General features: G+C 44.9%; 4 non-coding genes across 4 annotated transcripts; 1 reads left to right on the top strand and 3 right to left on the bottom strand.

Moving 5' to 3' along the window:
- Window positions 1-12495: 12495 nt before the first annotated feature.
- Window positions 12496-12578, bottom strand: trnal-uag (transfer RNA leucine (anticodon UAG)). The gene has a single exon. It is a non-coding gene; the product is annotated as a tRNA-Leu (tRNA).
- Window positions 12579-14320: 1742 nt separating this feature from the next.
- trnal-cag (transfer RNA leucine (anticodon CAG)) lies at window positions 14321-14403 on the bottom strand. The gene has a single exon. It is a non-coding gene; the product is annotated as a tRNA-Leu (tRNA).
- Window positions 14404-14983: 580 nt separating this feature from the next.
- Window positions 14984-15055, bottom strand: trnam-cau (transfer RNA methionine (anticodon CAU)). Its single transcript has one exon. It is a non-coding gene; the product is annotated as a tRNA-Met (tRNA).
- Window positions 15056-25798: 10743 nt separating this feature from the next.
- trnak-cuu (transfer RNA lysine (anticodon CUU)) lies at window positions 25799-25871 on the top strand. The gene has a single exon. It is a non-coding gene; the product is annotated as a tRNA-Lys (tRNA).
- Window positions 25872-26351: the final 480 nt, after the last annotated feature.

Genomic DNA, 26351 nt, shown 5'->3' with positions numbered 1-26351 from the left:
TGGACAGTCCTGGTCAGTTGTTAGGCCTTCAGGACTGCCTTGACAATCTTTCTTCTTTAACATTTGGTTTTCTCCTGATGGAGTCGCTGTTCTGCTCGGTTTCCGTGTTCAGTCCTTTCCATGACCGAGGGCAGCTATGAGAGCTGACTCGCTGGATGCTGAATTATTACCATTCATAGAGCCCGTTGCGCAGCCTAAGTTTCTACATGACCTTTATTGAAATGTAACTGTTGCTTGTCGACTGTAGCTAATGTAAGCTCCCAGTCTTATTTTGCTTGACAGGTAATACATTTGTTTGGCAGCTAATAAATTTATTTGTTGCTTGGTCAGCAATTTTTCTGATATCTGCCTCTAGTGATGTTTTTCTCAGTGTCAATACTGGGTATGAACTCGTGTTCAACGAAGCAGTTCGCCTCTGCACTTTTACGGTTCAGCTGGTGTCGAAGCCCTCTGTAATTCTAACCTTATCTGTCTTGGACCTATACCCTATGGGCTGATTACTTTCTAAAAGGTTTTTAACGTCAAAAATGTGTAAATTATGTTATAAACGTGCCACCTCATGTGTTTCTTTTGCTGGAAAGCAGTTGTCTCATATTTAACTGGCGTCAGCAGGGTTTCACGCCTAACCTGTATCCCTCAATTTAAACCTAAGATCCTGGCTGTTCCTTTTTGAATTGTTCTATAAAATAATGCACTTCTAAAGAAGTGTGAAGTACTGTTCCCTTTTATATAACTTAAACATTTAAATTGATTGAATGTCTTTTTAACTTGAAAAACAGGATGAGTTGGCTCTCGCTCTGTTCTTTAATGCCTGTGAAGCTATCTGTATTTCAAACAAGTTGCGGCTGTTAACCCTTTGTGGGACCTTTCGCTTTCTTTTAAAATCTCAGGCTTTTCCAGGCTTACTTTCATGGTTCAAATGACATATTGTTCAACTTTTGCATTACACCCCCTCTTGGCATTTGAAACATGGCCCCATTCTTTTAATTCTTATCCCCTACTCATTTTATACCATCGTATCCCATATCTGTGCTTTCAATATTCAATTTTCCTGTTTTCAAATCGTGTCCCAACCCCATCGTGTGATTTTATCCATCGCTTATACCACAGGTGACAGACAGGTCATTCTTTAATTATAATCACCGTGGACTATAGTGGCAGCTGTTCATAAAGGTAACCCAATAGCTATTTTTCGTGTGTTCCACTATCTCCAAAGCATTTTATCTCCTTGGGATAGCAGCACCGTACAAGCTGCCTCGTGTCCCTTAGGATCAGTAAGCCACTCAATACATCAGTAACCAAAAAGTTTGTTTACCTGTCACTGGCAGTCGAGTGTCCCATTCCTGTTGCATCCAAATTGCCTTATGTTCCTCATTGGTATCGTAAACGACTTTATCATGTATTAACCACTTACTCCCGTGCATCATCAATTTAAAAGGTGTCTTTGACCCCACTTCCAACCCTGATTTTCTCTCATGGGTAACTAAAATGTCCCTGAACCAAGTACGTCCGGAACCATTTGATATACATGCTATTGTAACTGACTGCCATGTCTCTTCAAGATCCCTTTCCTCCGTTTTCATCTCTTGAAACACATGACGCGTATATTTGCCCTTATAACAGTCGCCACATAACCAACCAAAAATGGTTGACAACCCTGTTTCTATTGCAAGGAGCGATACATTTAATACATCCAACTGGTGGGGGTCCAACTCAATTGAGCCCACTTTCTTCACATCGAATCATCACTTTATCGTCTTCCATATAAACATTATTCCTCCCTGTTGTCAAGTACAAAGTTACAAAAGTAAGCCTTATCTTAACACTTTGCTATGCAACTAATCACACAAACAGTTTGTGTGTTACATCTTCACATATTTTTTAGCAATCACAATCTGTACGACAAAATTTAATATCAACACATCGTTTCCTGGTCTTAACAGAGTGATTTTTAAGCCAGAACTTGTGCCCAATAATGAGTGTATATAAATCACACATGGTATTAACAACATCAATATTCCCCGTGATATGATATGTGCTGGTACTTTGGTAAATTACCCACGAGATTACCCTTACTACACTTTAAGTGAACCCTTGTTTAACCCCTTTGTATTAAAACAGTCCCATTTTACAGAAAACTCACACCCTTTGTGGATGTTGAGTAAACAAAATTTGTTCAAACTGTTGAGCAGCTTTAGCTCCGTCATCATCAGACAGACTGAGATTCCCTGCTGGTTTTCGCTATTGTATGACAAGTTGTGCTCCTGTCTCAAGTTCTAATTAACTCTGTCAGATTCTGTGCTGTTGCGTTTAGTTCTAAGCATGTCAATTGTATCTGTAGATGTCACTTGTTCTTTAGAATAATTCATGCTTTTGACAGCATCCAATGCTATCCTAGTTCCAATTGTTCTATTGCCCAGCTATCTGCCGCCCATTGTAGTTTAGTGCTGTAAGGCTCCCTCTAACTAAAATCAACTACCAAAATCCTGCATTTGTTCCTTGTCAGTTGGCATCTGTTATCTCAAGCCATGTCAAATTCTTTTTCATACATACATAACAATTGTTAAAAAGATGCACGACATTTTTAAAAAATAATTATCATAATGCCTCAAGGAAACTTCGTTTAAAACATTGGTTGTAAATTTCGCACTGCAACATCAAGCTCAAACAAACAAAAATGTCTTAATACTATTGTCTCGTAAACTGTGGGGGTTCCTCGTCAGTCGCTGCTGTCTGTCGCGACCCTTAAAAAATCCATCATGTAGTACACGTCCCGTGGAGAACTCAGATCATCCATCAGCTGGTGTCCAGGCCACATGTCCAGTCAGAGAAGTGTGACCGAAGGTTTCACTGCTCAGTAATCATTTGATACTTCGGTTTATTCCCAACTCGAAAAGATTTCTTCCTGGCTTTGTCAGTTACGTTCCTCAAATATGTAACCAATTATATCATTTTTCTCTCTTTCCGTTGAGCAATTTTATTTCAACATTTGCAAAATAGGTTTTGACATAATTTAAAATTTCCCAATTTCCACAGCAATGCTGCGGCAATTACCCCTCCCGCAATTGATACAAACAAGTACCAATTGTTTTGAACCAAGGTTAACGTAGTCCAAAACCATTTAAATGGACTTGCTATAATTTTAATTGCTGTTTTAAATGTTTCTTTAATTTTTAAGCCCACGTCTATCAAATCGTTTCCCAAATTACTCCTACTTGTGGTTTTGTTTTGCAACGCATTTCTTATCTTAACTTGCCCTTTCTCGGGGTCCCAGTTAGTATCATTAGTTTTCCCCGAATACTGTCTAAAAATCTTTAACCGATCTGATAATTTTAGTACGTATTCCAGGCTGCTTGCATGTGCTCCCAACATTCTACTGAATATGTTATTACTGACACTGTTGCTTGATTCTAACAGACTGCTGTTGAGCCTATGTCCTGGATGATTTGGAAATTAATGATTTCTTCCGTTATATTTAAACATTTGCTTATTCTTATTTTTATTATGTGTTTTATCTGACTGAAGCTGGTATCTATTTTTCCATATCCCATTACTTGACCTGAATCCCCTAATGCAATTAGAATACTAATATTCCGAGACTAATCACGGCAATCCCCATTAACATTGTTGCCCCCCATTTTAACCAATCTAGCTTACTCCTAGTCCTAGCTTCTTCCATTCCTTCTTTAAACCCGATCCTTGTATCCCTCTTGATTGTAGTCCTTTTTCTCCTTCCAAACAAATGTGTCTGTATCATTCTATCTATCTGAAAAATCAAACGAACAGGCCAAGGTTGGAGAGGGCCCTATTTGTTCATTTGTATGTTCTATTCTTGTTTGGATACTCCAGAAGTGCCCTCTCCAGGACCTCCGGATGTCCTTTTTGTTTCTTTTTGTGTTTTTTGCTGGCTTGGTTTTTGCTCAATCATGTACATCATACAATTAAGGCCGGTTAAGCCTTCTCCTTCTATCATTGCACCCCTGAGTGAGATTCGAAGAATCTCAAACTCCTCCTCTTTTGCTCGCTCAGTGGTCCAATCTGGTTGAAACTTACCCTGATACATTTCGGATATTGCTACTGACTTAACTCCAATTTCTTTTTTTCTGATTATGACAGGATTTTTATGAAAGGTAAGTTCTGAACATGACATTTTATCTTCATCATCTGTCCTATCAATGCTGCTAACAGGTTTTAATTCACTGTCATCCCACTCTACTTCATCACATAATACTAGTGAGTGCAGTAATTCATTGACACTCATAACTAAACATTCCTTTCCTCTAAAGCCTGTCCATTGTCTGGGGGTTTCAATTTATCCACATAAACCCCTTCCCTGTATCGGGAAAGTTTTGGTTCATATTTTTTCCAAATCCATATCCCGGGTCAATCATTAATTTCGTACAACATTCCTTTTCTCCTTGTCCAACCGGTTTGGGGGTATGGTCTACCCTCTGGCACGGCACCATTGCGGTGATACAGTTTCTGAACACTGTTAGGCTAATTTTATGTCCCCGGGTCATCCCAACATCTTTTAAACTATATACTCCCTCACTAATTGGGATAATAAGTTTGTCACTTCTCCACAATCCTGCACATCATTTCAGAATTACATCATCGTTAGCTAGGTTTTCTCTGCAGTAATGACATTTTGTCACTTTCATACCATCCCATATACAATCCTTGCTGATTACGTTTCTTCTTTGCTGCCGAAAGGTTGCCTATGGATTATCATAATCCCTTGGTTATTATTTAGCTGGGTCAGATGTTTCAGTTCTGATATAATTCTTTTTGCTCCAGACGCCATGCTTCTCTAATTCAACTATATGTTCACCCAAATTCTGAACGATCTTTTCTTTACCTTTTACCTAGTTTTAGTTGGTAGCTTCACCCAAACTGCCTCTGTGCTATCGATTGGTATTTAATATCCTAATTTTTCCTGCATCGAATTTTATTGAATATTTCCCTGCCATCAGATTCTCATTTCCTGATACTGAAAGTAATTCTCCTAATCTAACTTCTGGTCTAATATCTTTATTCCCTAAAGCTCCTTCTACCATGTATTTAACATTCTAAACATCATTTTTCCTGCTCCTGACTATCTTTTGAGTCTTCGGGCACTAGGAACCTGCTGGAGCTGTGCCGTGTCAATTTCAACGGGTTAGTTTCAAAGTACTTTCCTGCACAGAGCTCTGACTGCTCCCGAGTAAAACCTCTTTTTGTGTTTATGCTGTGACCAATTTAGTTCTGAACATACTGATTTACTACCTCATAATATTGGTCACATTTCTACCTGCCGTTTATAACTTCTAATTGATGTGAAACTCGGTTTTGCAAAATACAACATTTTAAAAACTTGAAACACCAAAGGGAAATTCACAAATCCTTATTAAACACACACACACTCATTTATCCACCGAGACCTTGGATGTCTATTCCATCGGGTTTTAGGTACTCTAACAAAAATGAGACCCCTCCGTTCTGATAAGCCTCCCTTATCAAGGAGTTTTTTTTGCCTCTTTTAATCTCTTCCACTCTCGCCCCGTACGCTCGCCCCGTTGCTTCACGTCTCTTGACCGTGTTTCAGAGCAAGAGGATTACCCTAATTGCCATTTTCTGGATTCTAAATTTCTGTTCCTGGTTGTCCCTTTCAGGTGCACTCCGACATTCAGGATATGCACCCTATCTGGGACCTATCCAGGGGTACTGAGGCACTGTCTTCTTGTTTTAGTTAAAGGTCGATTGATCTTGGTTTCTAAAGTTTTCTCGGCGTCCCTATTTCTCTAGGCTTTCCCTCACAATCTGCTTGACTCCAAGGAAGATTTATTTTTGTCCTCCTTCTACCAGTAATGGATGCAAGAATCCCAGTACCTTTACTAAGATGTCTTGCAGACCTTTACTCAGGGTCAGTATCTTCTAGTCTTCTGACGCTCGCACCCAACAAGTTTTAGGTCCCCCCGATCCACAGAATATCCTTCCAAAAGTCAATCACACATCACTTTCCGCATTAAACTCGGCAGGTAAAGTTCGCCTCACACATATACTAGAAACTTCTCATATTCTAGCCTTTGTGCCAGTTAGAAACTTCTAATATTCTAACAATTATTTGGGAACTAGAATCGTCTAATATTCCATTCCCTGTGTAGGTTAGAAACTTCTAATATTCAAACCTCCACCTGCTTAACTAGAAACTTCTAATATTCTAGCCTCGCTTTTCCCAGAAACTTCTAACATTCTAGCCCTCCACGTTGCGCGACATGAAGTTAAAACCTTACCACTATTCTTAGAATTCCCCCTGTACCAGAAAAGGGTCAAGATATTCTCAATGATGAACAGGGATTCTCACTCCCTGACTCCTATGCAGACTTAGGTGGGCGCTATTCGGGTCAAACCAGTGTTTCATGTTATCCCACGGCATAACCCATGTCTTCAGAGAAGATTCTGTTTACTTTCCACTCAGGTGCTTCACTCACGGGTCCGGCTTTTCTAAGTAGAGTGAAGTAAACTTTCGAAAAACACTCTTTCAGGTTATCTATTTAAGTTCGTTTTAATTTCAAATTAAAAGATGTAATCGTTTTTACAGAAAAGTAATAAGATATTTTCTTTGCATCTTCCTGGTCAGTTGTTAGACCTTCAAGTCTGCCTTGACAATTTTCTCCTGTAACTTTTGTTTTTTTCCTGATGGATTCGCTGTTCTGCTCGGCTTCCGTGTTCAGTCCTACCCATGACCGAGGGCAGCTATGAGAGCTGGCTGCTGAATTATTAGGTATTATATAGCCCTTTGCGCAGACTTAGTTTCTACATGGCATTTATTGAAATGTAGCTGTTGCTTGCTGACTGTAGCTAATGCAATCTCCCTGTCGTTGAACTAGCTTATTCTGCTTGACATGTAATACTTTTGTTTGGCAGGTAATACATTTATTTGTTGCTTCGCCAGCAACTTTTCTGATATCTGTCTTTACTGATGTGTTTTCTCAGTCTCAATACTAAATATGAACTCGTGTTCAACGAAGCAGTTCGCCTCAGCACTTCTACTGGTCAGCTGGTGTCAACGGCAGGTCGCCCCCTATATTTCTAACCTTATCTGGCTTGGACCTATAACCTATGACATGATTATTTGCTAAAAGATTTTTAACGTCAAAAATGTGTAAATTATGGTAGAAACGTGCCACTTCATGTGTTTCTTAGCTGGAAAGCAGTTGTCTCATATTTAAGTGGCGTCAGCAAGGTTTCCCGCTTAACCTTCTCCCCCAATTTAAATCTAAGATCCTGGTTGTTCCTTTTTTAATTGTTCAGTAAAATAATGCACTTCTCAGGAAGTGTGAAATACTGTTCCCGTTTATATAACTTAAGATTTTAAATTGATTGAATGTCTTTTTAACTTTAAAACCAGGTTGATTTGTCCATATCTGTTTTCTTTAACGCCTGCGAAGCTATCTGTATTTTAAACAACCTGCGGCTGTTAACCCTTTGTGGGACCTTTCCATTTCATTTCAAATCTCAGTCTTTTCCAGGTTCACATTCATGGTTCAAATGATATATTTTTTCATTATAACCTGTTCCTCACACGAAGGTATTGAGAGACGAAGATCTGAGCGACGTGAAGTATCCAATTGGAGAGATGCATCCTGGCAACTGGAATCTCTCTCCACAGCTGCTTCCGGTGCTGCTTTCACAGCCGAAGAACCCCTCCAGTGTCCAAACAGGTGAAAGTTCATCCAGTAGAGGCGGCAGAAGGGAGTTCTGGGAGAAGTCAACTTAGTCACCTCGACTATACTGTGGGTAGCTGAAGAACAGGTGTCAAGGAGCAGATCATACTGAAAGGAAAATGTTGATACTAATAAAGAAAAAGGCAGATGTGCTGCTGGGAGATAGCGCCTTGTTTGCTTTTGGTGTGAGTGAGAATACAAATAGCAGACGATGGTTTTGTTCCAGCGACTGCTGGGCTATGGGCCCACCACGCTCCCGCTGCGCCAGTCCGCTCGTGGTTGAGCTATTCGCGGTCGGACATAAGGCAAAGTTTGAAGTATTCGGTAACAGCTTGATCAACGTTCCCAGGGAGGTGAAACTTCCGCCCCGAACTTCTTTCTGTAAAAGTGATGCCAGTCACTCCCCACTTTCCCATCAGAACAACGTCACAGAAGAAATCACATCACCTTCACAGAACAACCATGCAGCACGAAAGCAAAATATACATTCTTCCTCACGCCAAAAGTAAACATAACGCACGATCCTGTTTGCTTTGCAGCAAATTTCTATTGTAGTCAGAATCTCTATTGTAGTCTCATCCCGACATTAGTCCCAGGAATGAAGGAGACAGCATGACAAATTACAACATTGTAAATGTCACAAATAGGGAACCACAGAGAAAATGCTTTAAAATCTCAGCAAGTCTCCCAGCATCTGTAGGGAGAGAAAAGAGCTAATGTTTCGAGTCCAGGAGAACCTTTGTCAAAGCTGGACTGCAAACGTCATCCAGTAGTACCACACAGAGGGGCAATATAGAGATATAACGATATCCAGTAATACCTCACAGGGGGGCAAAACGTTAATAATGCATTAACTAGAAATAAATCACAATAGATACCGTGTTCCCAACTTCCCGTCTCGGACGGATGAGAACAACCCAACCAGCCAGACCGATGTACAACAAAAGAAGATTAATTTTAGCCGGAGTCCTGTGATCCATTTGAATTCCTCAACCAGAGTCATTAAGCAGATTATCGAGTCGTTACATGGGCTTCTGCCTGGAGGGTATTGCTGAGCGTATTTAAGCAGGAATCGCATGTCCTGAGACCAACACTTTTCCATTGAATGGGAGGGATTGGATCTTCCTGAGGTTGAAATATTGCGCGGGGAAATTTAACCTCGTGGAGGAAAAGTCAATATCAGGAATGGGATTCAAACCCACGCCTCCAGCAGAGACTGCGACCTCAACGCAGACCGCTCGGCCATCCTAATGCGTTGTCTTCGAAGCTAAGATCCGTGCACAAATCGACGTAAAGTCTATCTTCATCGTTATTTCATTTCAAACAAGATATGCTTTTCCTACTTTTGAACACCTGCCAGAGTCCTGTGTCTGAGTGCCATCCTTGTCCAAACCGCTGGAAGGTTAAGGAGCTTCCCATTGCTGTATTGATCAGTTTGCTGTCATCAACAAGGCCCGAATTCCCGCTCTACCTGTTCCTCACACGAAGGTATTGAAAGTCTAAGATCTTAGCGAATGAAGTATCTAATTGGAGAGTTGCGCTCTGGCGACTGCAACTATCTCCGCAGCTTCTTCCGGTGCTGCTTTCACAGACAATTAGCCGAAGAATCCCTCCAGTGCCCAATCATGTGAACGTTAATCCAGTAGAGGCGGCAGAACAGTGTTCTGGGAGAAGTCAACTTGGTCACCTCGACTGTACTGTGGTTAGCTGAAGAACAGGTGTCAAAGAGCGGATCAGACTGAAAGCAAAACTTTGATACTAATAAAAAAATTGGCATATGTGCTGCTGACAAACAGCAACTTTTTCCGTTTGGTGTGAGTGAGAATACGAATAGCAAAGGATGGTTTCGATCCATCGACATCTGGGTTTTGGGCCCAGCACAGTCCCGCGGTGCCATTCGACTCGCAGCAAATAGTTTTCGTGGTCGGACTTGAGGCAACGTTTGAGGAAATCTGTAATAACGTGATCAATGTCCCCAGAGAGGCGAAACTGCCGCCCCGAACTTCAGTTTATGAAGGTGATTCCAGTCACTCCCCACTTTCCCATCAGAACAACGTCCCAGAAGAAATCACATCACCTTCCACAGAACAACCATTCCGCACGAAAGTTAATTATCTGAACTGTGCTGACCAGTATCAGTGTGCTCAAACGTCTGTTCTTGTTGAAAGAAAAAAATGAGGAAGTGAATAATTGTGTGGTTACCGCAGGGCAGTAATGTTGTAGCTCCTGGTTTAAGGAGCAGAGTGCGCAGCGGGGGCGTGCAGGGCTATTCGCCCGAGGTCGAGGAATCGAGGGTATTCTCTGCTATTTGCATTCTCCCTCACAACAAAAGTCAACATAACACACGTTCCTGTTTGCTTTGCAGCAAATAGCTATCAGAAACTTTCTTGCAGTCTCATCCCGGCATTAGTCCCAAGAATGAAAGAGACAACATGACACATTACAACATTGTAAAGCTCACACATAGGGAACCACAGAGAAAATGCTTTAAAGTCTCAGCAGATCTGACAGCATCTGGAGGGAGAGAAATGAGCTGACGTTTCGTGTCCAGGTGACACTTAGTCAAAGCTGCTCGGGAAACGTTATCCAGTCGTACCCCACAGAGTGGCAATATAGATATATAACGGTATCCAGTAATAACTCACAGGGGGCCAATAAGAAATAAAGCTTTATCGAGCAATGAATCACAATAGAAACCGAGTCCCCAACTTCCCCTCTTGGACGGATGTGAACAATCCAACCTGCCAGACTATTTACAAGAGAAGACGAATTTTACCCTTCTCTTGGGATCAATATTAATTCCCCAACCAGAGTCACTGAAGCAGATTATCGAGTCATGAACTGGGCTTCTGCCGGTGGGGTCTTGCTGTGCATATTTAAGCTGGAATCTCATGTCCTGAGACCAACGCTTTTCCATTGAAAGGGAGGTATTGGACCTTCCTGAGGTTGAAAATCTTGCTGGAGAAATTTAACCTCGTGGAGTAAAAGGCAACATCCGGAGTGGGATTCGAACCCACGCCTCCAGAAGAGACCGCTCGGGTATCCTGATGCGTTGAAACCAAAACTAAGATCCGTGCACAAATCGACTTAAAGTCTGTCTTCATCTTTATTTCTATTCAAACAAGATATGCTTTCCCTACTTTTGAACCACAGCCAGTGTCCTGCATCTGAGTGCCATCCTTGTCCAAACCGCTGGTGGTTAAGGAGCTTCTCATTGCTGCATTGATCAGTTTGCTCTAATCAACAAGGTCCGATATCCGCTCTACCTGTTCCTCAGTCGAAGGTATTGAAAGTCTAAGATCTGAGGACGTGAAGAATCCAATTGGAGAGTTGCATTCTGGCAACTGCAATATCTCTCCACAGCTGCTTCCGGTGCTGCTTTCACAGACAAGTAGCCGAAGAACCCCTCAAGTGTCCAATCAGGTGAACGTTCATCCAGTCGAGGCGGCAGAAGAGTGTTCTGGGAGAAATCAACTTAGTCACCTCGACTGTACTGTGGTTAGCTGAAGACCAGGTGTGAAAGAGCGGATCAGACTGAAAGCAAAACTTTGATACGAATAAGAAAAAGGCCGATGTGCTGCTGACAAACAGCAACTTGTTTCCGTTTGCTGTGAGTGAGAATACGAATAGCAGAGAATGGTTTCGATCCATCGACCTCTGGGTTACGGGCACAGAACACTCCCGCTATGCTACGCGGATCGTGGCTCATTCTGTCCGTGGTCGGAATTGAGGCAAAGTTTGAAGAAATCTCTAACAGTGTGATTAATATTCCCAGAGAGGCGAATCTACCGCCCCGAACTTCATTCTATGAAGATGATTCCAGTCACTCCACACTTTCCCATCAGAACAACGTCACAGAAGAAATCACATCACCTTCACAGAACAACCATTCCGCACGAAAGTAAAGTATCTGAACTATGCTGACCAGAATCAGTGACCTCAAACGTGTGTTCTTGTTGAAAGAAAAAAATAAGGAAGTGAATAGTTGTGTGGCTACCGCAGGGCAGTAATGTTGTAGCTCCTGGTTTAAAGAGCAGAGTGCCGCAGCGGAAGCGGGCTGGGTCATTAGCCCGAGGTCGAGGAATCGAGGGTAATCTCTGCTATTTACATTCTCCCTCACACCAAAAGTAAACATAACACACGTTCCTCTTTGCTTTGCAGAAAATAGCTATCAGAAACTTTCTTGCAGTCTCATCTCGACATTAGTCCCAAGAATGAAAGAGACAGCATGACACATTACAACATTGTAAAGCTCACACATAGGGAACCACAGAGAAAATGCTTTAAAGTCTCAGCAGATCTGACAGCATCTGGAGGGAGAGAAATGAGCTGACGTTTCGTGTCCAGGTGACCCTTAGTCAAAGCTGCTCGGGAAACGTTATCCAGTCGTACCCCACAGAGGGGAAATATAGATATATAACGATATCCAGTAATAACTCACAGGGGGCCAATAAGGAAATAAAGCTTTATCGAGTAATGAATCACAATAGAAGCCGAGTCCCCAACTTCCCCTCTTGGACGGATGTGAACAATCCAACCTGCCAGACAATTTACAAGAGAAGACGAATTTTACCCTTCTCTTGGGATCAATATGAATTCCTCAACCAGACTCACCGAAGCAGATTGTCGAGTCATGAGCTGGGTTTTTGCCGGTGGGGTCTTGCTGTGCGTATTTAAGCGGGAATCTCATGTACTGAGACCAACGCTTTTCCATTGAAAGGGAGGTATTGGATCTTCCTGAGGTTGAAAATCTTGCTGGAGAAATTTAACCTCGTGGAGTAAAAGGCAATATCAGGAGCGGGATTCGAACCCACGCCTCCAGAAGAGACTGCGACCTAAACGCAGCGCCTTAGACCGCTCGGCCATCCTGATGCGTTGTCGCAAATACTAAGATCCGTGCACAAATCGACTTAATGTCTGTCTTCATCTTTATTACATTTCAAACAAGACATGCTTTCCCTACTTTTGAACCCCAGCCAGAGTCCTGTATCTGAGTGCCATCCTTGTCCAAACCGCTGGTGGTTAAGGAGCTTCTCATTGCTGCATTGATCAGTTTCCTCTAATCAGCAAGGTCCGATATACCGCTCTATCTGTTCCTCAGACGAAGGTTTTGAAACTCTAAGATCTGAGGGCGTGAAGTATCTGATTGGAGAGTTGCATTCTGGCGACTGCAATCTCTCTCCACAGCTGCTTCCGGTGCTGCTCTCACAGACAAGTAGCCGAAGAACCCCTCCACTGTCCAATCAGGTGAACGTTCATCCAGTAGAGGCGGCAGAAGAGTGTTCTGGGAGAAGTCAACTTAGTTACCTCGACTGTACTGTGGCTAGCTGAAGAACAGGTGTCAAAGAGTGGATAAGACTGAAAGCAAAACTTTGGTACCAATAAAGAAAAAGGCAGATGTGCTGCTGACAAATAGCAACTTTTTTCCGTTTGGTGTGATTGAGAGTACGAATAGCAGAGGATGGTTTCGGTTCATCGATCTCTGGGTTATGAGCCCAGCACGCTTCCGCTGCGCCACTCTGCTCGGTGCTCTTTTTTTTTGTGGTCGGACTTGAGGCAAAGTTTGAGGAAGTCTGTAACAGCGTGATCAATGTTCCCAGAGAGATGAAACTGCTGCCCCGAACTTCATTTTATAAAGGTGATTCCAGTCACTCCCCACTTTCCCATCAGAACAACGTCTCAGAAGAAATCACATCACCTTCCACAGAACATACATTCCGCACGAAAGTTAATTATCTGAACTGTGCTGACCAGTATCAGTGTGCTCAAACGTCTGTTCTTGTTGAAAGAAAAAAATGAGGAAGTGAATAATTGTGTGCTTACCGCAGGGCAGTAATGTTGTAGCTCCTGGTTTAAGGAGCAGAGTGCGCAGCGGAAGCGTGCAGGGCTATTAGCCCTAGGTCGAGGAATCGAGGGTATTCTCTGCTATTTGCATTCACCCTCACAACAAAAGTAAACATAACACGCGTTCCTGTTTGCTTTGCAGAAAATAGCTATCAGAAACTTTCTTGCAGTCTCATCCCGACATTAGTCCCAAGAATGAAAGAGACAGTATGACACATTACAACATTGTAAAGCTCACACATAGGGAACCACAGAGAAAATGCTTTAAAGTCTCAGCAGTTCTGACAGCATCTGGAGGGAGAGAAATGAGCTGACGTTTCGTGTCCAGGTGACCCTTAGTCAAAGCTGCTCGGGAAACGTTATCCAGTAGTACCCCACAGAGGGGCAATATAGATATATAACGGTATCCAGTAATAACTCACAGGGGGCCAATAAGGAAATAAAGCTTTATCGAGCAATGAATCACACTAGAAACCGAGTCCCCAACTTCCCCTCTTGGACGGATGTGAACAATCCAACCTGCCAGACTATTTACATGAGAAGACGAATTTTACCCTTCTCTTGGGATCAATATGAATTCCTCAACCAGACTCACCGAAGCAGATTGTCGAGTCATGAGCTGGGCTTTTGCCGGTGGGGTCTTGCTGTGCGTATTTAAGCGGGAATCTCGTGTACTGAGACCAACGCTTTTCCATTGAAAGGGAGGTATTGGATCTTCCTGAGGTTGAAAATCTTGCTGGAGAAATTTAACCTCGTGGAGTAAAAGACAATATCAGGAGTGGGATTCGAACCCACGCCTCCAGAAGAGACTGCGACCTGAACGCAGCGCCTTAGACCGCTCGGCCATCCTGATGCGTTGACGCAAACACTAAGATCCGTGCACAAATCGACTTAAAGTCTGTCTTCATCTTTATTACATTTCAAACAAGACATGCTTTCCCTACTTTTGAACCCCAGCCAGAGTCCTGGATCTGAGTGACATCCTTGTCCAACCCGCTGGTGGTTAAGGAGCTTCTCATTGCTGCATTGATCAGTTTCCTCTAATCAGCAAGGTCCGATATACCGCTCTACCTGTTCCTCAGACGAAGGTTTTGAAACTCTAAGATCTGAGGGCGTGAAGTATCTAATTGGAGAGTTGCATTCTGGCGACTGCAATCTCTCTCCACAGCTGCTTCCGGTGCTGCTCTCACAGACAAGTAGCCGAAGAACCCCTCCACTGTCCAATCAGGTGAACGTTCATCCAGTAGAGGCGGCAGAAGAGTGTTCTGGGAGAAGTCAACTTAATCACCTCGACTGTACTGTGGCTAGCTGAAGAACAGGTGTCAAAGAGTGGATAAGACTGAAAGAAAAACTTTGGTACCAATAAAGAAAAAGGCAGATGTGCTGCTCACAAATAGCAACTTTTTTCCGTTTGGTGTGATTGAGAGTACGAATAGCAGAGGATGGTTTCGATCCATCGACCTCTGGATTATGGGCCCAGCACGCTTCCGCTGCGCCACTCTGCTCGGTGCTCTTTTTTTTGTGGTCGGACTTGAGGCAAAGTTTGAGGAAGTCTGTAACAGCGTGATCAATGTTCCCAGAGAGATGAAACTGCTGCCCCGAGCTTCATTTTATAAAGGTGATTCCAGTCACTCCCCACTTTCCCATCAGAACAACGTCACAGAAGAAATCACATCACCTTCCACAGAACAACCATTCCGCACGAAAGTTAATTATCTGAACTATGCTGACCAGTATCAGTGTGCTCAAACGTCTGTTCTTGTTGAAAGAAAAAAATGAGGAAGTGAATTACCGCAGGGCAGTAATGTTGTAGCTCCTGGTTTAAGGAGGAGAGTGCGCAGCGGAAGTGCTGGGCCATTAGACCGAGGTCGTGGAATCGAGGGTATTCTCTGCTATTTACATTCTCCCTCACGCCAAAAGTAAACATAACACACGTTCCTGTTTGCTTTGCAGCAAATACCTATCAGAAAATTTCTTGCAGTCTCATTTCGACATTAGTCCCAAGAATGAAAGAGACAGCATGACACATTACAACATTGTAAAGCTCACACAGAGGGAATCACAGAGAAAATGCTTTAAAGTCTCAACAGATCTGACAGCATCTGGAGGGAGAGAAATGAGCTAAGGTTTCGAGTCCAGGTGACCCTTAGTCAAAGCTGCACAGGAAACGTTATCCAGTAGTACCCCACAGAGGGGCAATATAGATATAGAACGATATCCAGTAATAACTCGCAGGGGACCAATAGGGAAATAAAACTTCATCGAGCAATGAATCACAATAGAAACCGAGTTCCCAACTGCCCCTCTTGGAGGGATGTGAACAATCGAACCTGCCAGACTATTTGCAAGAGAAGACGAATTTTACCCTTCTCTTGGGATCAATATTAATTCCTCAACCAGAGTCACTGAAGCAGATTATCGAGTCATGAACTGGGCTTCTGCCGGTGGGGTCTTGCTGTGCATATTTAAGCTGGAATCTCATGTCCTGAGACCAACGCTTTTCCATTGAAAAGGAGGTATTGGATCTTCCTGTTATATAGAAGAAGGCAGGTGTGCTGCTGACAAATAGCGACTTGTTTCCGTTTGGTTTGAGTGAGAATATAAATAGGCTTGTAACTTGCTGGCGAGGCCATCGCCGGTGATGATGACGTGGCGTGGACTCGCTGAACCAGGTTCAGGAGCTCGAGCACCGAGCAGGGACGATCTATCAGGCCCGACGATTTCAAACCACAGTGTTGCCGTGTCGCCTTGTTGGGTACCCCTAGTTGACAGGAACCACTGGCAGCTGTGGCATTGCCATTGTAGTCAAGGAACCGGTGGAAGAATGCTTGGTCTGGCGCGCATGGTGTCGAGGCTGGATTTTGAGATGAGGTTCGCTGATGCGCCGGTGTGAAGTTTGAATCGGATGCAAGCCTTGTCTCATTTCATTTCATTTCGTTTTCATTTCATTAATTGTGTGGACAGCACACCACTCGTCGATCCACACTGAGGATCGAGAGGCGTTTCTCGTTGTGGTGGAAGGCAGCGCATGTGTAGTTATGATGCCCACCCGGTATGGGGACCTGACGCACTCAGCATCAGGGTCTGTTGGGCTGTCGGGATCGGAATCTGGCATGCCTTGTTGTATTGAGCCATGTAGCTTCTGCGCCGCAGCTGGGATCGCTGGCTGCTGAGCGGTGGAGCAGATCTGCAAAGGGCTGCATAGTGGCCAAGCTTGCCACACTTTAGACACCGGCGTCCTTTTGCCGGACATTTCCGCTTTAAGTGGGTGGAGCCACAATTCGGAGATGTCATTGTCATGATATTCAAACACACACATCATGAAAGACACACCAACAGACAAATCAGAACACACAACACCACAACCAATGACAGAAAGATATAAAAGCACAGACACGACCCCCGGTGGTCAGTATTAGCTGCAGAGGAGGACCAGGACACATCTGTTACCAAACACACTCAGGGAGACAGCACGTGCAGAGTATCCAGAACGAACTGTATTATAAGAGTTAAAATAAAATAGAGTTGTACCACATACAACTGTGTTGGCTCATCTGTGCACCAGAGCACCCAACACCACATGGTACAGGAGTGGATCGATACCTGCCGGCATACCTCAGTGTACACAGACAACCAGCAGTGCCCAGGCAAAATGATAGAGCTCCCGGTTCCGCAGCCGCTCCAGTGCTACGGCGATCTCTGCGAAAACTGGCGGCGATTCCGGCAATGGTTCGAATTGTTCCTGGTGGCAGCTGAAGTCCAAGACCTGGATGATAGCGAAAAAATTGAATTTCTCCTCACCATCGCCGGTGCAAGGGCAAGAGAAATATTCACAAGGTTCAGGTTCTTCAGGAGGCAGCAAAGGTACGATTACCAGGCAGTCTTGGACAAATTCTCCAAGTACTGTGAAGAAAACGCAATCCAATCGGCAAGTAAAGGTAAGAAAAGCTGCAGTACTCACCTCGTGGCTGGGATCCCGGAGCCCGAATTCCCAGAGGCCGAAATCCCGAGCCTGAGAGAGGGCTGGGTCGAGGTCGGCGGCCATCTTGCTAAAGGTATAACGCTAGCACAGTTGCGCGAGCAGTGCGCAGAACCGGAAGTTTCGTTTGCGCATGCGCGAGATGCTGCGCATGCGCAGTCAAGAAAACGGCCATCGGTAAAGGAACAGCGATCTGAGCATGCGCAGTCGCTTCCTACGTGCTACATACCGAGTGTCAGGATGTCAGAGGCCCCAGACTGCACCAATTTAAAGGGGAAATGTCCCAAATCCAATTTAAAAGGGAAACATCCCAAATCAAAAAAAAAAAAATCTGTTAAAGCTGTAAAACAACCTTCCCTCACCTGGAATGACAGCACATTGCCGCAAATTGACCCAGGAGATGAATTTGACCTCCGAAGAACCCTCCAACAAGCAGTTCCCTACGCACAAGCCGATGATTCCGACCTCGAATACTTCGATGACGATCTTTACAGTGTTTCCGGACCTCGCGAGCCCAATGATAGCTCCGTGGTCCTATACGACTATGACTCGGACGAACCTTTCGTGTTGCACATTGGCGGCCCCCACATTGAATCCGACGCAGATGCGGATTCATTTTTCGGATTTGAGGATCTTCAATCCAGCAGATATGACGTTCCAACTTATCAGTACCAGATGATGCTGCAGCCTGACATTAACAGACAGGGAGCGGTGCAAGCACACGGAGAGCTCCCTGCTGCCACACAGAGCGTGGTCCACGTCCTGCTCAACGTTCCCGACTCTATGAAAGAAGACATGCAAGACTCCAGAGCGCAGTCTTCGCATGAACCAGAAGTGACTCCAGTGTCACAAGCTTCCACAGCAAGCTCGTGGACAGACTCCACAATTGCAGAAATGCAAGACTCCAGAGCGCAGTCCTTGCACGGACAAGAAGTGACTCCAGTGTCACAAGCCTCCACAGAGAGCTCGTGGACAGCCTCCACGATAGAAGCAACGCAAGACTCCAATGTGCAGTCCTTGCAGGAACAAGACCATGAGGGTCTAGCAACCTCTCCTGACCAACCAGCGGCAGACGATGCAAGTCTACCATGCTCCACTACACAGCAGCATGACCATGACGGCCTCTCATGCTACAATGAAGGGCACAGCGCTGAAGACTGTTCAAGCCCAACTGAAGACAAGCCAAAGGAATCGCCTCGTCCAAGCCCGAAGAAAAAAGGTTTATGCGCTGACCTTCAGGATCATTATAGCCGAACAGAGATTAATAATGCTGCATGGCCACAGAAGGATGCTGAGGATTTGCTAACGAAATTAATTGAATGTTTAACTTGCAAGGAGCAGACTGAGAATTGCCAGTGTTTTAGTACGGATCGAAAAAATGGACAAGACATTGATCCTCAGGTAATGGAAATAACACAACCCGAATCATATCTACAGCAGGGACAAATGTCTCCCTTCAACACAACGCCGCAAAATCCCAACTTCGGAGACCAGCAGTTAGTCAGTAATGACTCTTCAAACCTTGAGGGGAACATTAATTGCATTGAACCTATACACACTCCACTGATAAATGAGCAGAACATTGGAGCAAGAATCCTGAGGACACCGACATCGAGTAGCCAGGTAACGAATTTAAAACCCACAGCAGTTTCAAGTGAACCAAGTGTGCTTTCCACTAATGGTGAAGATGCAGATAAGGTCGACCCGATTATCCATTGTACCACACTAACCCCAGTGATTAAGCAGTTATGTATGGGGAGTATAATGTGGGCAATTGAGAACAGTAAAAGAGAGACTGTGACCATGCCAGTCCCAGCAAAATCAGACCCAGAGACCATGAAGGCATGTACATTAGACAAAGATACATATGAGGTACCTGAGAAGAAAAGTGAAACGGAATGTTCTTTGGAAAATAGTACAATGTCGATAGAAACATTGGATCCTATATTCGAGACCATACATATGGGAGAATTTGGGGGTAATAAACAAGGTTCTGCAATGTCTGGGGGAAGATTTAAAATTCCAAAGAAGAAAAGCCCAAATGAAGGACAACGGCAAGACAATGACAGTCCACCGACATGGTGTGCACCACCAGATGAAAACTCTGACAATTTACCCAACCCTAGTGAACAGCAAGCTGCTAATGAGGATCTATCCACGGGATGTGAGACGAGTGACGACAGCATCCCACTTCCCATGCAAAAGGTGCAAGGTGACAGACCTCGCCTAGTGCGTACCGAGGCACTCGACGATCACGGTGGGACCACTGACGACTGTGGTGGCGGCGCACCGCGTCCACCCTCGATGGCTCAACCCTCTCCACTGGTTGGTGCATTCCTGCATGTTCCGACTCCAGAAGTGCAGCTTCAGGGAATCTCGGCTGCCTCCAGTGAACCTGTTGGGACTCCGGACAGGGGGCATCGACGGAAGGCAGACCGGACTCCAGATGGGGAGCAGCCAAGCGCCGACTCTGATTTGCGCACGCCAGACCTTGCTCCGGACGGGCTGTGTCGCGGCCTCGGTGATGGCACGCTCAGGGTGACGGCGGATGCCACGGCGACAGGGAATGGATTGCGTGGCAGTCCCACTGGGTCGGCAGTGGCAACCAGCACCGGCGGTCCAAGATGGACACACCAATTCGCGCCATCGCCAGACGTTGATGCGAGCAACAATTATCTCTCCAAGGCGACATGCTTCGACGTTTCTCTGCGGAGTCGCCCTTCCGGCACAGCAGGTGGCCGGAACCAGCGTGCACGGTCTCGGCCAACTTCCACATCTGGCACAGTCATCGCCTTGCATGATATTAGTGATGGTGCTACTTCGATGGCAACGACCCATCGGCTACAAGATGCCGTCCACCACAAACATAAAAAGAAAAAAGACTCCACCTTGTTCCTGGCATGCAGGGCGGATGGATTGGTGCGTAGGCGCAATCAGCGAGTTTTGCGCCGCCTTCCACGCTCGCAACCGAACCGTACGCACACGCCGGATCCTCCACTGGTTCCCAAGGATTACTTCGTGGAGATGCCACGGATCATGCCCCTTCCATCGCCACCAGAACCAAACCACAGCCAAGGCACCACTAACAAAGATGTTGAATGTTATATTTGCACGAATGAAAAAACCAAGCACTGCACAAAGTACAACAAATGGTAAAGTAGAGACTTCGGCAACAGCATCACCTCCAACAGTCCAAGGTGAACCAGTGTGACCTCAAATCTCCACAGCTGAACCGGCTTGAGGACCAGCCCATTCTTGAGGCGGTCACCCATTAGACTGGACTTATAACGCTGTTCATACGTTCAAAAAGTCAAACATTTCTGTATTATAACCTGTTGTTGTTTATTGTTCCAGATATCGTCTGACCGGACCACACACATCATGATAGACACACCAACAGACAAATCAGAACACACAACACCACAACCAATGACAGAAAGATATAAAAGCACAGACACGACCCCCGGTGGTCAGTATTAGCTGCAGAGGAGGACCAGGACACATCTGTTACCAAACACACTCAGGGAGACAGCACGTGCAGAGTATACAGAACGAACTGTATTATAAGAGTTAAAATAAAATAGAGTTGTACCACATACAACTGTGTTGGCTCATCTGTGCACCAGAGCACCCAACACCACAGTCATGACGCCGACGGCAGAGCATTTCGTGCGCCATCGTGCATGCGCAGTGCGATCGGTCGACGTACGCACCTGTGCAGTCATGTTTTCGGCCTCGTCGTCCACTCGGTCATGGCGCACATGCGCAGGGACCCGGGAAAAGCGCACAAAGCGACCACTCTCCTCGATGCTCAGGCCGTGCATTTGAACAATGGCCTGCACCCGTTCCACCTCATGGGAGGCCAGTTTTGCAGTTTCTGCCGCCCTGATGTGGGAGTAACGATTCTTAGCATGCTCATGGATAACGCATGTCTCGATAGCAACTGAGAGGGTCAACTGTTTGACTTTCAGGAGCTGCTGCCGAAGGGAGTCGGAGTGGACACCGAAAACGATCTGATCCCGGATCATGGAATCTGCCGTCGAGTCATAGTTACATGACTGCGCTAGGATGCGGAGATGGGTCATGAAGGACTGAAAAGTTTCATTCTTACCCTGAAGCCTCTGCTGGAAAAAGTACCATTTAAAGCTCTCATTCACCTCAGTGTCGCAGTGGCTGTCAAACATCAGCAGGACTGTTTCGAATTTTGTTTTGTCTTCGCCGGCAGCGAATGTAAGGGAGTTGTAGATGTGGATGGCGTGGTCCCCAAATAATGTGATCTTCCTGGCATCCGATGCTGCTTCGAGGTCAGAGGCCTCGATCTGCAGGAGGAACTTTTGCTTGAAGATTTTCCAATTGGCGCCAAGGTTGCCAGAGATGCGGAGCTGCGGAGGAGGCTGGTGTTTTCCATTTCACCGGATGGCTGCTTCCTGGTCAATGCTGGTTCACTGGAGATAGGTCCGTCAAGATCAGTATCACTCTGGTACCATGATGTGTTAGGCAGGTAGGCTCAATGTGGACTGCACTCGATGCAGGGAAGCTAAAAACAGACGTCGAACACTGGAGAAAATCCAACACTGTTTTATTCAACGACAGAACTGATACACATATTCAGCTGTGGGTCGACACTATACTGAACTGACTGGAGACCTTGTAGTAGCCTGATCAGACTTACTAGCTCCCGCATGGTGTTTGCACTTGCTAGCTCGTGGACTCTGACTGTCTCAGTGGCTGGGTCCAGAGAGAGCGGGAAACCTAATGCCCTCTGGCTTTATAGTGGTAGTGTCCTGTTTGGTGATTAGCTGCACTGTATTGTGCTTACTGGTCATCCTGTGTGTCCACCACTGACTGTCTGCATCTCATTATATACATGAGTGGACATTATGACAGACTCCAAATCCAATGGTCTTTTTCCACGGATATTCTATCCCTTCTCACAGACAGACTGGGAGACCCGTCATCGCATGAAAGCAATAACTTCCTGGAGTGATTCCAGGTTGGGTTTATATCGCATAAATTGTCAATGAATGTCTTGTTAAACGTAGTTCAGTTAGCGGAGTGGCTGTGGCTTGGTACTTGCAGTCAAATGGGGTTCCTCCGCACAGATTCGAAACCTACTCGCACTGTAGGCAGCACGGTAGCACAGTGGCTATCACAGTTGTTTCACAGCTCCAGGGAGCTGTGCAGTGTCTGCGTAGGTTTCCTCCGGGTGCCTCCGGTATCTTTCGGAAGTTCGGTGCAGACTCAAGAGGCCGAATGTCCTGCAGGGATTCTCTGGATAACAAATTAGAATCGTCAGAACTCCGACATTGACGGGATGTTTAAGGCGTCTGACTGATCTTCATTATGATGCGATCAAATGTTTGTATCTTTCAGTCTTTCCGCGGTGTTTTATTTACAATGTGTAGAAACATGTGAAACATGGTGTTGAAGTGTTTCCCATCAGTCCATTCAGAACAATCCTTCAGCTGGTATGATGGAAATGTAATTTGCTGACAGAAACAACATTCCCAACACTTCACATCTGGCTGCACATCTGGACCAATGCACACAGACGACCTTCTTCCGTTAGTTATTGTGCACATTAAATATCCATGAGGTGGTTTGGTGAAGTCAGGTCATATGGCGAGTTGGCCGAGGGGTGATGGCGATGCGCTGCTAATCCATTGTGCTTTGCATCTGCGGGTCTGAATCCATTCTCGTCGATGATCCATTTCCTGCGTCTCCGCGTTGGGCCACTTATTGAGGGTGACCTGATGATTCATTCAGTGTCTCAGGAACTAGGATGGAGTTTAGATTCGGAGTTCAACAGGCCTGAGGAGTGAATCTTCTTGCACCAATCTCTATACCGATATTCCGAATCCTCTGTCTGATAATCGATTTAAATCACGACACCAGCTTTGGGCAGGAGTTGGCACCATGAAAACTTGCGGCTTCAGAAACTCCAAAACAGACGCCAGCTTCATCTGGGGCACTGCTGGCAGATTTTGTCTTTCCAGAACCGGCCGCCCAGCCGTGAAATCAACTTCATCAGATGACCTCATTACACTGTAAGACGGAGGAGCAGAAGTATGCCATTCGGCCAATCGTGTCTGCTCCACCATTCAAAGAGATTATGACTGATCTGATATAATCCTCAAATCCACTTTCCCGCCACATCCCCATAATCCTTGTTTTCTTTACTGATTAAATCTTGAACATATTAACTGACCCATCCTCGACAATCGTATTCGCTTAGAAACGATATTTCCACAGATACACTATCTCTTTAGAGAAGAAATTACTCATCATTTCTGGCTTAACTGGGCGGTCCCTTACCCTGAGATTAATCCCTCAGGTCCCAGACTCTCCCACATGGAGAAGCAAACTCTCAGCATCCCCCCTGTCAACCCCCCTGAAAAGCTATTAAATCAGTGATTTTGAATGCTGGGAATTATTCCCTGTCCCAAAGATTAGGTCAGGCCTCTGGATTCCCAATCCAGTGACATAATCTTTCATCCCTCTGAACAACAGTTTATTCGGCTCATTATTAAACATCTTGGGCCAGTGGGCCGATGAATGGCAGATGGAGTTTAATTTGGATAAATGTGAGGTGATGCATTTTGGTAGGTCAAATCAGTGATTGACCTACTCAGTTAATGGTAGGGAGTTGGGGAGAAATACAGAACCAACAGATCGAGGAGAACAGGTTCACACATCCTTGAAGGTGGTGTCGCAAGTGGACAGGGTGGGGAAGAAGGCATTCAGCATGCTAGGTTTTAAGGTCAAAATATTGAATACAAGAGTTGTGATGTCTTGTTCAAGTTGTACAATACATGCTGGTAAGACCACAAGGGAAATACTGTGTTCAATTCTGGTCACCCTATTTTCGGAAGGATATTGTTGAACTAGAAAGGGTGCAGAAGTGATTTACAAGGATGCTACCAGGACTTGATGGTGTGAGTGAAAAGTAGAGGCTGGATAGGCTGGGACTTTTTTTTCCTGGAGCGTAGGAGGCTTATGGATGATGTCATAGAGGTCTATGAAATAATGAGGAGCATAAATAAGGTAATGAGGAGCATCTGGAACGGGCTGCCAGAGACAGGGGCAGAGGCAGTTATCATTTTGTCTTTTAAAAATCAGTTAGACAGTTACATGGGCAGGGTGGGTGTAGATGGATATGGGCCAAATGCGGGCAAGTGGGACTAGCTTAGTGATCGAAACTGGGCGGCATTGACAAGCTGGAACGAAGGGCTGTTTCCATGCTGCCAACATCCACTACTCTTTGACTCTGTCTGTCTTCCTGATGATATTAGAATTTCCTCCACAGAATTGTATTGAACCGATTGATACATAATATTTTATTCTATATTTTATCCAAGTCAAACAGATTCATCAGGGGATAAATAAAATACTAAGATGAAAGCGAATTGAATGAACAATGTTCCAAAAAATTATATTCCAAAAAGAGCCCTGCAACGTTTGGATGGAAAGGTGAAACTTTGAGCGGAGGAAGGAAAACTCGGCTGACAGCAAGCTCCACCGGATTTCTATATCAAACGATCGCGGTGGGACTCGAGCCTCCAATCTTCTGATAGCTTCATTAGGTTCACAGAAATCAGATGCCTTAGCCATTAAGCCACGCGACCACCGCATGGGACATACGGGCCGATGTTTATCGCATGTGAATAAATACTGTGATTCTCTCTGTTTCCCTAGAAACCAGTACAATGCAGAAGGAGGCCATTCGGCCCATCGACTCTGCATGACCCTCCAATCCTGCACCCCACTCATGCTTTAATTTGGATCTAGACTGGGACGTTCTGTGCTGTTCCATGTAAAGCAAAAATGAACTTCGAGGATATTTCCAATGCAACTGTTTTTCTTACGCAAACAATTGAATTCGTGAAATTGTGCGTTTCGGGAGCTGGGATTTTCGAGTCTCTCAAGGCTTCTCTCCAAATCCAATGGTCATTTTAAGGTAGATTCAACCGCTCCTCACATAAACACCGGGGCACCGTTCATCGCCGGAATGCAAGAACTTCCTGGAGTGATTCCAGGCCGGTTTTATAATGTTTTGTATGTTTTATAATGTTTAATGAATGACCTATTGAACACAGCTGCGATGATCGAGTGGTTAAGGTGTTGGACTTTCCCCAGGAGGTTCGAGCCATGCTCCCAACGACTGTGACTGAAGAATTAATCGATTTTTAGCAAACGGTTTGACACAAAGTTCGTTGCTTAGCAAATTCTAATCTCCTCAGGAAGAGGGTTAATTGTAATTTGGACATCAGCCCGGCTAGTTCAGTCGGTGGAGCATGGGACTCTTAATCCCAGGGTCGTGGGTTCCAGACCCACGTTGGGCGCTTCCATATTGTAATCTGAGAGTGTTGAGCTGAACGGACTGATTTGATAACAGGAACACAAGGATATGTTCCTGAACTGGGACTCCAGAGGCCTGAACTGATCTTTCGTGACAAGATTTACTTAATCTGGAATTGAAATTTCGTCTCAGTAATGGCGCAGAAATGTTCTGCTTCAGACGGACCATATTTCCACAACTGGGAACACATTTACACAAAAGGGAATGATCTGACACAATCACAGTGAAGATCTGTCACCGGCACAGTCACGGTTCCAAGAGAGAGAACAGTTGCACAGCAGAGAGCTCAGTTACACAGCAGACAGCAGAGAGCACAGTTACACAGCAGGAAAAACATTTAATTGCCTATCTTTGTGGAACAGAAAATCCCTTTTTCCTAAATAATCAGATTTTCCATTTCAGTACCTTGCTGGTTTGCTCGGCACCTTTTCTGTGTGTCATTGTGTGTGTGTCCTGATAGTCT

This window comes from Scyliorhinus torazame, chromosome 24, assembly GCF_047496885.1.
Source record: "Scyliorhinus torazame isolate Kashiwa2021f chromosome 24, sScyTor2.1, whole genome shotgun sequence".
In the NCBI taxonomy this organism is placed as follows: Eukaryota; Metazoa; Chordata; class Chondrichthyes; order Carcharhiniformes; family Scyliorhinidae; genus Scyliorhinus; species Scyliorhinus torazame.
This window is presented reverse-complemented; position numbering and strand designations above follow the sequence as displayed.